Here is a 13,752-nt window from a genome sequence, read left to right on the forward strand (position 1 = left end):
CCCCTCTCCAGGTTCGGGGTCTCCCACACCAGGGTCCAGACAGGGCTTGGTGCATCGTGGGGGGATTGCCGATCCAGGCCCAGACGTCAGCCCCTCTCCAGGTTCGGTGTCTCCCACACCAGGGTCCAGACAGGGCTTGGTGCATCGTGGGGGGATTGCCGATCCAGGCCCAGACGTCAGCCCCTCTCCAGTTTGGGGTCTCCCACACCAGGGTCCAGACAGGGCTTGGTGCATCGCGGGAGGATTGCCGATCCAGGCCCAGACGTCCGCCCCTCTCCAGGTTCGGGGTCTCCCACACCAGGGTCCAGACAGGGCTTGGTGCATCGTGGGAGGAAGGAGAGGGGAAGCATCGCGCCGAGGTCCAGATCAGACCAGGGGTGCAACGGGGAGGCAGAGAGGAAGAGGTCGTCACGCCCGGAGCCGGATCCGCCTCCGAGGCTGAAAGCCCACCCGGACCCTCCCCTAATGAGTCAGGTTGGTGCGGCCGGAGTACGCACCTTTTGGGGTGGAGGGGTACTGTCACGCCCTGGCCGTGAGAGGCCTGTTGTCTTTTAGTTGGTTTGGTCAGGGTGTGAGTTACTATGTTATAAATTCTATGTTTATGTTCTAGTTAGTCTATTTCTATGTTGCAGTTCTAGGTTGTGTGTCTGTTTGGCCGGGTGTGATTCCCAATCAGAGACAGCTGTCGCTCGTTGTCTCTGATTGGGGATCATATTTAAGTAGCCTGTTTGCCTACCTTAGTTGTGGGATCTTGTTCCTGTTAGGCTGGTATGTGTATAGCCTTTTGGACTTCACGTTACGTTGTTTCTTGTTTTGGTTTGTATGTTTATTGGGTGAATAAACATGTATGCTTTTCACGCTGCACCTTGGTCCGACCCGTCTCTCAACGTTTGTGACATGATCATTACTATTCATAATGAAAGGAGCACTCATAACAGTGGGGTGTCCAATCTTATCCACAGAGATCAATGTGGACTTCGACTGTTGTTCTTGCCGACCAGTACACACCTGATTCAACTAATCATAGACTTCAATCAAGACATGATTAGTTGAATCAGGTGTGTTATTGCTTGGATGTGGATTAAGGCAGCCCCTCGCACCTCTCTGATTCAGAGGGGTTGGGTTAAATGTGGAAGACACATTTCAGTTGAATGCATTCAGTTGTGCAACTGAATAGGTATCCCCTTTCCATTTCCCCTTGGTTAGAACACAAACCTGCACCCACACTGGCCCTCTGTGGATAAGAAGCCATATAACAAAGACCATAACACACACAACTTTCAATTAGTTTTCTGAACACTAATTCACATTTGCTGTACTGCTATTATTTTTGATTAGTTCAACTTGTCTTCCTAAAGCCTATCTGAAGACAGTTTCAAATCTCCCTCTCTACTGTGTATTAAAAAGGTACAAGTGGTGGACCAAAAAACAGAATCACTTGGATGAATGAAAGACAATGCCCCCACCCAAAAGTGCATGAGTAGTCGCCCAATAGTCATCTTGTCCCTCATTTGTTTGCATTTTTATGCACCACAAGTCTTTAATCCCTGATATCCCTCAAGCCTGATCTTATTATTCTCTCTCTGCATCAATGACTACCTGTCCACTCCAAACGTCTTGGAGAGATTAGAGGTTTTTAATGGTTCCTAATCTTGGTAGTATTGATCATATTGAACAATATTGCTTTATTGTCATTTACATTCTTTATAGAGGGAGTGCTTTTTGTACTACTGTACCCTTGTAAGCCCACCTGAGATAAATGTCAAATTTACAAAAATGGCATCTATGTAAAACAATGCATGGTTAATTTAACCGTAAAATAAGACAAAATGCATTTAATAAATGTAAGCTGTGAATTCCTGAACTCTATGATCTTGTTGTAGTTCACCAATTTATGTTGCTACTGTGAGACTGTGACATGCAGGCACGACTGCTAACATGGAAAACCCATATTTTAAATTGATGAATACTCATCAAATATGCTAGCATGTGCATATATCAGCACATTAATATCTTAATTTTAGATAAAGTATGATCACTTATCTGAGAAGGTACAAAAGAGATCTGAAAAATGTGTTTATCTGAGGGTAGCCTCAACACCAAAACATTTTTGCAGCTTTGAAATTCAGGACAAAAAGTATATTTCTTTGCCACATTTTTTGCAGTATTATTTTAGTGCCTTATTGCAAACAGGATGCATCTTTTGGAATATTATTTATTCTGTACAGCAGGGATCATCAACTAGATTCAGCCGTGGGATGATTTTTTCTTGAGCGGATGGTCGGGGGGCCGAAACATAATTACAAATAATTAGTAGACTGCAAATTATCCGCAAGAAGCCCAAACAGATATAATATTGGAAAAAAACATAAATCTCGCTTCCATTTGTTTATGATCACGTGTCTCTCTATTATTCGTGGAAATACTTGGGAACAGATTTCCCAAATTAAAATCACTTGAGGCTGATTTCCTGGTGTTTTTACTGTTTTTTATATCCAACAATGAAAATTCAACAGAATAATTTTCCTCCGAAAAATTTGGGGCCAAATAAAACCACCTGCGGGCCAAATTCGGCCCACGGGCCGCCAGTTGGGGAACCCTGCTGTACAGGCTCTCTTCTTTTTACTCTGTCATTTATGTTAGTATTGTGGAGTAACTACAATGTTGTTGATCCATCGTCAGTTAGCTCCTATCACTCACTGCCATTACATTTTGTAACTGTTTTAAATGTTTCACGCGTGAGTTCCAAATATTTCTAACGGTCACCCCCAGTGTGAGTTTTTTTATGTGCGTGATGTCAGAATGTACTCACTGTTAAAAAATCGGAATGTTAATTATCTATAGGCTATGTTTCAACTTGTCAATTTCAAATTATTTTCTAACAAGTTTTATTTTCTGACAACAGTTTGAATTGAGGTGTGTTTGACCTCCTAATTAATTCACATAGAAGTAGCCCATTTCACTGTTGCGGACAATTTACAGTACCAGTCAAAAGTTTGGACACACCCATTCACTCATTCCCGGGTTTTTCTTTATTTTTACTGTTTTCTACATTGTAGATTAATAGTGAAGACATCAAAACTATGAAATAACACACATGGAATCATGTAGTAACTAAAAAAGTGTTAAACAAATCAAAATAGAGGTTATTTTTGAGATGCTTCAAAGTAGCCACGCTTTGCCTTTATGACAGCTTTGCACACTCTTGGCATTCTCTCAACCAGCTTCATGAGGTAGTTATCTGGAATGCATTTCAATTAACAGGTGTGCCTTGTTAAAAGTTAGTTTGTGGAATTTAATGCGTTTGAGCCAATCAGTTGTTTTGTGACAAGGTAGGGATGGTATACAGAAGATAGCCCTATTTGGTGAAAGACCAAGTACATATCATGGCAAGAACAGCTCAAATAAGCAAAGAGAAACAACAGTCCATCATTACTTCAAGACATGAAGGTCAGTCAATATGGACAATTTCAAGAACTTTGAAAGTTTCTTCAAGTGCAGTCGCAAAAACCATCAAGCGCTATGATGAAACTGGCTCTCATGAGGAACGCCACAGGAAAGGAAGACCCACAGTTACATCTGCTGCAGAGGATAAGATAATTAGAGTTACCAGCCTCAGAAATTGCAGCCCAAATAAATGCTTCACAAAGTTCAAGTAACAAACACATCTCAACATCAACTGTTCAGAGGAGACTGCGTGAATCAGACCTTCATGGTCGAATTGCTGCAAAGAAACCACTACTAAAGGACACCGAGAAGAAGAAGAGACTTGCTTGGGCCAAGAAACACGAGTAATTGACATTAGACCGGTGGAAATCTGTCCTTTGGTCTGATGAGTCCAAATTTGAGATGTTTGGTTCCAACCGCCGTGTGTTTGTGAGACGCAGAGTAGGTGAACGGATGATCTCCGTATGTGTGGTTCCCACCGTGAAGCATGGAGGAAGTGGTGTGGGGGTGCTTTGCTGTTGACACTGTCAGTGATTTATTTAGAATTCAAGGCATACTTAACCAGCATGGCTACCACAGCATTCTGCAGCGATATGCCATTCCATCTGGTTTGGGCTTAGTGGGACGATCATTTGTTTTTCAACAGGACAATGACCCAACACACCTCCAGGCTGTGTAAGGGCTATTTGACCAAGAAGGAGAGTGATGGAGTGCTATATCAGATGACCTGGCCTCCACAATCCCCTGACCTCAACCCAATTGATATGGTTTGGGATGAGTTGGACTACAGAGTGAAGGAAAAGCAGCCAACAAGTGCTCAGCATATGTGGGAACTCCTTCAAGACGGTTGTAAAAGCATTCCAGTTGAAGCTGGTTGAGAGAATGCCAAGAGTGTGCAAAGCTGTCATCAAGGCAAAGGGTGGCTACTTTAAAGAATATAAAATATAAAATATATTTTGATTTGTTTAACACTTTTTTGGTTACTACATGATTCCATATGTGTTACTTCATAGTTTTGATGTCTTCACTATTATTCTACAATGTAGAAAATAGTAAAAATAAAGAAAAACCCTTGCATGAGTAGGTGTGTCCAAACTTTTGACTGGTACTGTATGTTTCAGGCTCTACTGAGCCAGACAAACGTCTCTCGTCAACGAGAGCCCAAGGACTTTCCCAGTGTTTCCCTAGATCAAGTTTTATGCATCTCCAGTCAGAACAGGCCTTGCTGGCGTCCGCATTGCCTTTATTGTTGTTTTCCTTACAAATATAGTGGGGGAAAAAAGTATTTAGTCAGCCACCAATTGTGCAAGTTCTCCCACTTAAAAAGATGAGAGAGGCCTGTAATTTTCATCATAGGTACAAATTGAGAATTTTTTTCTCCAGAAAATCACATTGTAGGATTTTTAAAGAATTTATTTGCAAATTATGGTGGAAAATAAGTATTTGGTCACCTACAAACAAGCAAGATTTCTGGCTCTCACAGACCTGTAACTTCTTCTTTAAGAGGCTCCTCTGTCCTCCACTCGTTACCTGTATTAATGGCACCTGTTTGAACTTGTTATCAGTATAAAAGACACCTGTCCACAACCTCAAACAGTCACACTCCAAACTCCACTATGGCCAAGACCAAAGAGCTGTCAAAGGACACCAGAAACAAAATTGTAGACCTGCACCAGGCTGGGAAGACTGAATCTGCAATAGGTAAGCAGCTTGGTTTGAAGAAATAAACTGTGGGAGCAATTATTAGGAAATGGAAGACATACAAGACCACTGATAATCTCCCTCGATCTCACCCCGTGGGGTCAAAATGATCACAAGAATGGTGAGCAAAAATCCCAGAACCACACGGGGGGACCTAGTGAATGACCTGCAGAGAGCTGGGACCAAAGTAACAAAGCCTACCATCAGTAACACACTACGCCGCCAGGTACTCAAATCCTGCAGTGCCAGACGTGTCCCCCTGCTTAAGCCAGTACATGTCCAGGCCCGTCTGAAGTTTGCTAGAGTGCATTTGGATGATCCAGAAGAGGATTGGGAGAATGTCATATGGTCAGATGAAACCAAAATAGAACTTTTTGGTAAAAACTCAACTCGTCATGTTTGGAGGACAAAGAATGCTGAGTTGCATCCAAAGAACACCATACCTACTGTGAAGCATGGGGGTGGAAACATCATGCTTTGGGGCTGTTTTTCTGCAAAGGGACCAGGACGACTGATCCGTGTAAAGGAAAGAATGAATGGGGCCTTGTATCGTGAGATTTTGAGTGAAAACCTCCTTCCATCAGCAAGGGCATTGAAGATGAAACGTGGCTGGGTCTTTCAGCATGACAATGATCCCAAACACACCGCCCGGGCAACGAAAGAGTGGCTTCGTAAGAAGCATTTCAAGGTCCTGGAGTGGCCTAGCCAGTCTCCAGATCTCAACCCCATAGAAAATCTTTGGAGGGAGTTGATTGTCTGTGTTGCCCAGCGACAGCCCCAAAACATCACTGCTCTAGAGGGGATCTGCATGGAGGAATGGGCCAAAATACCAGCAACAGTGTGTGAAAACCTTGTGAAGACTTACAGAAAACGTTTGACCTGTGTCATTGCCAACAAAGGGTATATAACAAAGTATTGAGAAACTTTTGTTATTGACCAAATACTTATTTTCCACCATAATTTGCAAATAAATTCATTAAAAATCCTACAATGTGATTTTCTGGATTTCATTTTCTCATTTTGTCTGTCATAGTTGATGTGTACCTATGATGAAAATTACAGGCCTCTCTCATCTTTTGAAGTGGGAGAACTTGCACAATTGGTGGCTGACTAAATACTTTTTTTCCCCACTGTAAAAGATACCAAAAACAATTTAGTCCAGTCATCGTAAGCTAAATATGATGTGGCTGTCCATGGTTCTGATTTCTGTGTGCGTGTGTGTGTGCGTGCATGCGGGTTTGTGCACGTAGAAAATCCTGTTGACTCACCCTACTTGTAGAGAAACACCAATGCCATCCTGCTCTCTTTTATGTTGACGAAACGGTCTATCACTCTGTCATACAGTACACGTTTTAATTTTTTTGTTGTCCTAGGCTACCTGGCTAAAATACTTGCTCACCAGCCTAACTTACATTCATGGGCAACGTTAGCTAGTTAACATTAGCCTTCTACATCTAGCTACATATTAAACTTCCATCCTCTCAGGCCAGGGGCACAACAATGTATGAATTAATGGTTGGATCAGAATCACCGTTATAATCAGTGGCCAGTCCGGAGAATTAAGTAAGAGCACAAGTCCAAATCCCTATCTCCATCCATGGCTAATTTAGGAAAGGGAACATTTTTGCTAGCTAGCTAGCCACCGGAGGACAACAACACAACGAGAAGCAACAATTCAAGTTTTTCTGTCAATGACGTATGCTCTCAATGGGATTTGATAGGAGTGACGCCAAAATCCTAGCTGGCTTCCCTTGACACTTTCTTTTGGTGCGCCTAGGACCATTCATTTAGCGCAATGCTTAATGGCAAATTTGGGAGGCACATTTTTCAAGGGAGGCCAAATGCTCGCTGGCTTCCCTTGCCTTCGATGCTATGGGCGGCAATAATGTCATACTCGTTTGGACCAGACAGCATCAGATAGATGGCCTACACAAAATCTAATCAAATGGATTGGTCACATGCACAGCAGATGTTATTGCGAGTGTAGCAAAATGCTTGTAGTGTAGCGAAATGCTTGTAGGCTTACAGCACCTGGTATTCCCAAGCTGTCTCCCAACCTAGTACTAACCAGGCCCGACCTGCTTAGCTTCTGAGATCAGATGAGATTGGGCATATTCAGGCCGGTATGGCTGTAGAGAGACAGAGGGGCGCTCGGATGCTTTCTACTGTGAGATACATTCAGCCTCTTGCGAATTGAAGGAAAATTATGAAACACATAGAGACAAAAGATAAATTATTATTATTATTTTATTTTTTCTTAATCTCTTTTTTGGGAAAGCCTGGCTTCCCTTGGCACCCATGAATACACCACACTGCACCATTCAAAGCTGAATTAATAACTTCACATATTCAGCGAATGCCCTTCTTTGTCAATCATTGGAAAATCTCCCTGGTCTTTGTGGTTGAATCTGTGCTTCAAATTCACTGCTCGACTGAGGGACCTACAGATAATTGTATGTGTGGGGTACAGATATGAGGCAGTCATTCAAAAAATCATGTTAAACACTGTTATTGCACACAGAGTGAGTCCATGCAATTATTATGTGACTTGTTAAGCACATTTTTACTCCTGAACTTATTTAGGCTTGCCATAACAAAAGGGTTGAATACTTATTGACTCAAGACACTTCAGCTTTTCATTTTTAATTAATTTATAAACATTTCTAAAAACATAATTCCACTTTACATTATGGGGTATTGTGTGTAGATCAGTGACACAAAATATCAATGTAATCCATTTAAAATTCAGGCTGTAACACAACAAAATGTGGAAGAAGTCAAGGGGTGTGAATACTTTCTGCAGGTACTGTGGGTGTATGTGTGTGTGTGTGTGTGTGTGTGTGTGCGTGTGTATGTGTGTGTCCTCCCCTTGAGAAGGGATTGCTGATTTAATCAGGAGGTATGAAAAATAGATAATTTTTTCCCTCTAATACACTTTTCTCTCATTTCATTTCAACTTTCTATATGAGAATGAAAAAGTTAATTTGCAGTTAGCAAAATATGCATAACATCTGTGCTCTGTAGAAAAGATTGAATGTAATTTCAGAAATAGTGTGATAAAGAAAATAAGCTGTTTGCAGAGACTTTATATGTTCCATTCAACATGTTATTATTGATTTGCTTGCTGGAGTGAACACATGCACATGGCCAAACAGACTGAGAATAGCAACACAGAGAGTACCCCCACCCCCCTCCCCTCTGTCTGTCTGTCTGTCTGTCTGTCTGTCTGTCTGTCTGTCTGTCTGTCTGTCTGTCTGTCTGTCTGTCTGTCTGTCTGTCTGTCTGTCTGTCTGTCTGTCTGTCTGTCTGTCTGTCACTCTCTCTCTCTCTATGTCACTCTCTCTCTCTCTATGTCACTCTCTCTCTCTCTCTCTCTATGTCACTCTCTCTCTCTCTATGTCACTCTCTCTCTCTCTATGTCACTCTCTCTCTCTATGTCACTCTCTCTCTCTCTCTATGTCACTCTCTCTCTCTCTCTATGTCACTCTCTCTCTCTCTCTATGTCACTCTCTCTCTCTCTCTATGTCACTCTCTCTCTCTCTCTATGTCACTCTCTCTCTCTCTCTATGTCACTCTCTCTCTCTCTCTATGTCACTCTCTCTCTCTCTCTATGTCACTCTCTCTCTCTCTATGTCACTCTCTCTCTCTCTCTATGTCACTCTCTCTCTATGTCACTCTCTCTCTATGTCACTCTCTCTCTCTCTCTATGTCACTCTCTCTCTATGTCACTCTCTCTCTCTATGTCACTCTCTCTCTATGTCACTCTCTCTCTCTCTCTCTATGTCACTCTCTCTCTATGTCTCTCTCTCTCTCTCTCTGTCTCTCTCTCTCTCTCTCTCTCTCTTCCTCCATCCTTCATCTACCCAATGAGAACGGTCTGTTCTTGTTTCCCCTATCAATCCCAACTTCTCTTTGTCACTCTGTGTCCTCCTCCCTTTTCAGCCTAATGTTTCCTTGTCCTTATTATTAATTATCTTTCTCTATCTGTCCCACTTTTCCATTTATATCCACTTCCTTTCTTTTCTTTCTGTCAGCCCCCCTCTCCCTCCTTCTCTTTCTCTCTGTATGATTAGTATGTGATTAACAAACATTTTTCTATTTATCCCAGGAGGGTATATTGATTCATATTCCCAGTCCAGGGGTTAGATTAATATGCTTTAGAAGGAGACTTAATGAGTCATTTGTGAGGGATCCCTGAGTCTTTAATTCTCACTCTGTATAAACCTGCTGTAGAGAGCTCCTCAACAATAAGGTGATACATTTAATAATAATAATAATAAGCCATATAGCAGACGCTTTTATCCAAAGCGACTTACAGTCATGCGTGCATACATTTTTGTGTACGGGTGGTCCCGGGGATCGAACCCACTACCTTGGCGTTACAAGCGCCGTGCTCTACCAGCTGAGCTACAGATTTACACTTCGTAAAGTTTGCGTGTGTGTATGTGTGCCAAACTCAAGCTTCTTGAACTCCCCTTTGAAAAGTGGATCATGAGTTCAGTTTTCTCTAGAGGAACCATCAAAGCCATGTCCATAACCTCCCAGTGTAGAAGTTGGCTTTAGGCACAGATCTAGGATTACCCTCCCCCAATCCTAACCTTAACTATAAGGGTCAAAATACAAAAATGACCTAAGGTTAGTGTCCAGGGGCGACTTCATCCTTCTCCTATCTATAATCTTTAGAGGTCATGTCTTCTCCTCCTCCCCTAACCACTGATACAGGGTCAGCAGGTTAAGGTTACACATTGGAGGCAAGGTAATCTGACCCTAGATATGTGGTTTGGGAGACCTTCTACCCCCAATGTAGGAGTGGGACTGTCGACTGTGGCTAGGCTGTGTGTGTGTGTGTGTGTGTGTGTGTGTGTGTGTATGTGTGTGTGTGTGTGTGTATGGGGGTCTGTATCTGTGCCTGTTTGCCTAGAGTGTGTGAGGTAGGCCTATGCTCTAGTCTAGGGGAGAGACTGATGGAGTCTGCTCTGGCTGGATAAGCGCTCTTACTCTCTCTCTTTTTGCTCAGGTTCAGCATAGGGATACAAGACAGAGCACAAGTCATCTCCTCTGCTACACTGAGTGACAAATCCCACACACAATCACCCATGGAAAAGTTGGCAATTCATGTACCATCCACTAACACGCAGAGTGAGACAGAACATGGGTTGGTTATGTACCGAAGAGTAACACATACACATGCACGCACACGCACACACTTGCATTAAGACCTTTTTTGGCTTTGTTAGAAGCTGCAAAACATCATGGCTGTAGAGAGAGCAGCAGTCATTACCGCCAAATATCCAGCTTTGAAGCACTGACCTTTGTTGTATGGTATTTTCAGTAATTGCATTTCCTGTGCTCTGGATGTTAGGGCAAGGTACTTGGAAGGACACATTTGAATAGGGTTTCAGAATGTTCAAAATAGTATAGGCCATTAGTAAAGTATGCCACTGAAGTCAAGCCCTATTTTTGAGATAACAAGCAAGGTAAAGGACAGTTCTTTTATCTCCTTGTGCTGAAGCGGACCCAAAAATCATGAAGTCTAGGCTGCCTTTAAGTGTAAAATAAAATAAACCCTCTGCTGTGTTCCTTTGTATGCTCATGTCATTTGACAATTGTGAAATTACCATGTCAAATCCTTTATGTTTGCTAGAATAGGCCAGCGTGGTGCATGTGTTAACACAGCATGTAATATCACCCTGTCAACCCTTCAGTATGCCAACAGTGAGTGTGTGTGTGTGTGTGTGTGTGTGTGTGTGGGGGGGGCACACTATGTTGAAATAGACAGAGGAATTGAATCCCCTTGGTAAATGAGCCTCAGCGATGTCTACACTCTGATTTGCCGGGCCAGGCAGAAAATGAAGTCGGCCCATTAGTGTACTTTAAATGTCACAATAATCTGTGGCGCTAACCGCTAATGTCATAGCGTGCTAATAATGCCCAGTCTGAATATATACAAATGCTGCATCCTGGCCCTGATGCTAATTACGATGGTGGGCCTATGAATGAAGGTGTACACTGGCCCCCGACTCTCTCTATCAACCACACTGTCATACAGGAGAGATAATCTGAGTTTGATGACTGGAAAAGTGGCAGAGATGAAACCACTCCGGAATGATGTTGTAAAGAAAGGGAGAGAGAGGTTCCACATTATTGCACTAATTTCCCAGAGGTGTCTCCGCAGTGTATCAATTTATAGTCCACTGGTTGAGCCTAAAGGTGATCTACTGCTGTCCCCCCCCCCCTCTCCTGGTCTGAAGCTTGCAACCTGTTCCCATAGGAGAACCCTTTTGGGCTCCAGGTAGATCCCTTTTGGGTTGCATGTAGAACCCTCTGTGGAAAGGGTTCTACATATAACCCAAAAGGGTTCTACCTGGAACCAAAAAGGGTTCTTCAAAGGGTTCTCCTACAGGGCCACCTTTTTTTTGTGTATTGGAAAAATAAAATGGTTAATTGATGATGTTACAGATATGATCAGGAGGAATTTATAAATCATTATCAAATTTGGCTAATCATTCACCAGGTTCTGTAATGAGTAACTTAATTAGAGCACGGCCCTACAATCAGAAAAAATCTTCTGCTCAATTATCTTTGACTATAGTCTCAAATGTATTCATATTTGCCGGGGTAGCAAGTAGCCTAGCGGTTAAGAGCGTTTGGCCAGGAACTGAAAGGGGGTCGGTGGTTCGAATCCCTGAGCTGACTAGGTGAAAAATATGTTAATGTACCCATGAGTAAGGCACTTAATCCTAATTGCTCCTCTAAATCATTCTGGATAAGAGTGTCTGATAAATGACTACATTTCATATTCAATCTATTTATATTTGATAAACTGATCTTACCTCATTGTGTAGATGTTATTATTTTAAGGTTACACATTGGAGGAAGGTTAATATGGTTTGGGGCCCCTTCATCCCCAAGCGTAGTAGTGGGACTGTTGACTGTGGCTAGGCAATACGTTATCCTCTATTGGACAAATCCTCCTATTTCCTGCCCCATGATGTGTTGTGAGAAAAGAAATCAGCCATAAAGAAATAATTGCATTGTACCCCATGGATGACCCTTCAAACTCCTTCAAACTCATTACATAATAGCCTGCAGGAAATGAACTGATGTTTTTCCAAATTAGGTTTACGTATAGTAATGAATAAGCATTGCATGAAATTTCACTGAATGGCGACCAGACAATGGCCTTGCTACAAACCATTTTAAACTGTACTGTCTCAAGTGTCTCCTCTTTCCCAAGGTATACTAATCATTCCCCTTTGCACTAAACCATTTGTATTACTCATCCAAACGGACTTGAGATGATGAGGGTGGATATGTGGATATAATAGACCTGTGTCGTTTACTGTTTAGGAGAAGGCAGGGTGGAGCTGAGGCCATATCTCTTACTCCCAACACTGCTCCCAACACTGGCATCAAGGGCAAGGGAAAAGCAGCAGGCTTCTGGTTTGGAATGCAGCCAGTGTTTCCTCTGCCTTAAACTGAGCCCTGAAGTCCCCCTTATCACACACATTAAAATGTGAACTCACATTAATGAGGGTATATACAATAGGCGAGCAAGAGAGCGAGATGTGCTGCAATAAAATACCAGTGCAAAGCTTGATTACATTTAGCTAGCGCTATAGATAAGTGTTTTATGGTAATTTGCATTTTCACTTCAGATATCAAGTATTTTATTGGCCCTCTAGTGCAGCCTGTAATTCAGTGACTGGGGTGGTGAATGGAAATGCTGATGTTCAGTTGCTCTACAGTATAATAATAATAATATGCCATTTAGCAGACGCTTTTATCCAAAGCGGCTTACAGTCATGTGTACATACATTTTTACATATGGATGGTCCCGGGGATCAAACCCACTACCCTGGCGTTACAAGCGCCATGCTCTACCAGCTGAGCTACAGTATGGCCCTCATAGGCAGTATATGGGGTCATCACATTTTGCATTTTAGTCATTTAGCAGACGCTCTTATCCAGAGCGACTTAAAGGAGCAATTAACACAGCACAGTGCTATTTGAATAGGATTTGAATAGCACTGCAGTTGGGTTTGCATGGACGTGCTGATCTAGATGACCTCAGTGTCTCAACACCACATCCTCTTAACAGATCCTCAAAACAAATCTCCAAATTAATTTAATGATGAAAGAATAGTGTGTGTGTGTGTGTGTGTGTGTGTTTGTGTAAGAGAGAGCGATCTGTCTGAGCCATGGAATTTCCCTGAACAAACAGCTTTTGTTTTAGCTAATTAGATCAGCATGAAATCATGCATGTAGTTCTGCTTGAACAATCCCAACAAATTACACTGTATCAACAATAAGCTGCTGGACCATCTTGGTCGGGAAGAATTTACCATTCAACAAATGTTAAAGTACGATAACATACGAATGTATTATGCCTGCATGTCTATATACACTGAGCGTACAAAACATTAGGAACACCTTCCTAATATTGAGTTGCACACCCTTTTGCCCTCAGACGGCCTCAATTTGTTGGGGCATGGACACTACAAGGTGTCAAAAGCATTCCACAGGGATGCTGGCCCATGTTGACTCCAATCCTGCTTTAACCTGTCTCCTCCCCTTCATCTACACTAATTGAAATGGATTTAA

At 42.4% G+C, this 13,752-nt stretch overlaps 1 protein-coding gene and 1 pseudogene across 2 annotated transcripts in view; one reads left to right on the plus strand and one right to left on the minus strand.

The window, feature by feature from the left end:
• The window catches only part of LOC121553393 (cGMP-dependent protein kinase 1), a 169,753-nt gene that overhangs the window by 50,333 nt on the left and 105,668 nt on the right, over window positions 1–13,752 (plus strand). The window lies entirely within an intron of this gene.
• On the minus strand, window positions 7,168–7,285 carry LOC121553789 (annotated as a pseudogene).

This window comes from Coregonus clupeaformis, chromosome 37 (genome assembly GCF_020615455.1).
Source record: "Coregonus clupeaformis isolate EN_2021a chromosome 37, ASM2061545v1, whole genome shotgun sequence".
Lineage (NCBI taxonomy): Eukaryota > Metazoa > Chordata > Actinopteri > Salmoniformes > Salmonidae > Coregonus > Coregonus clupeaformis.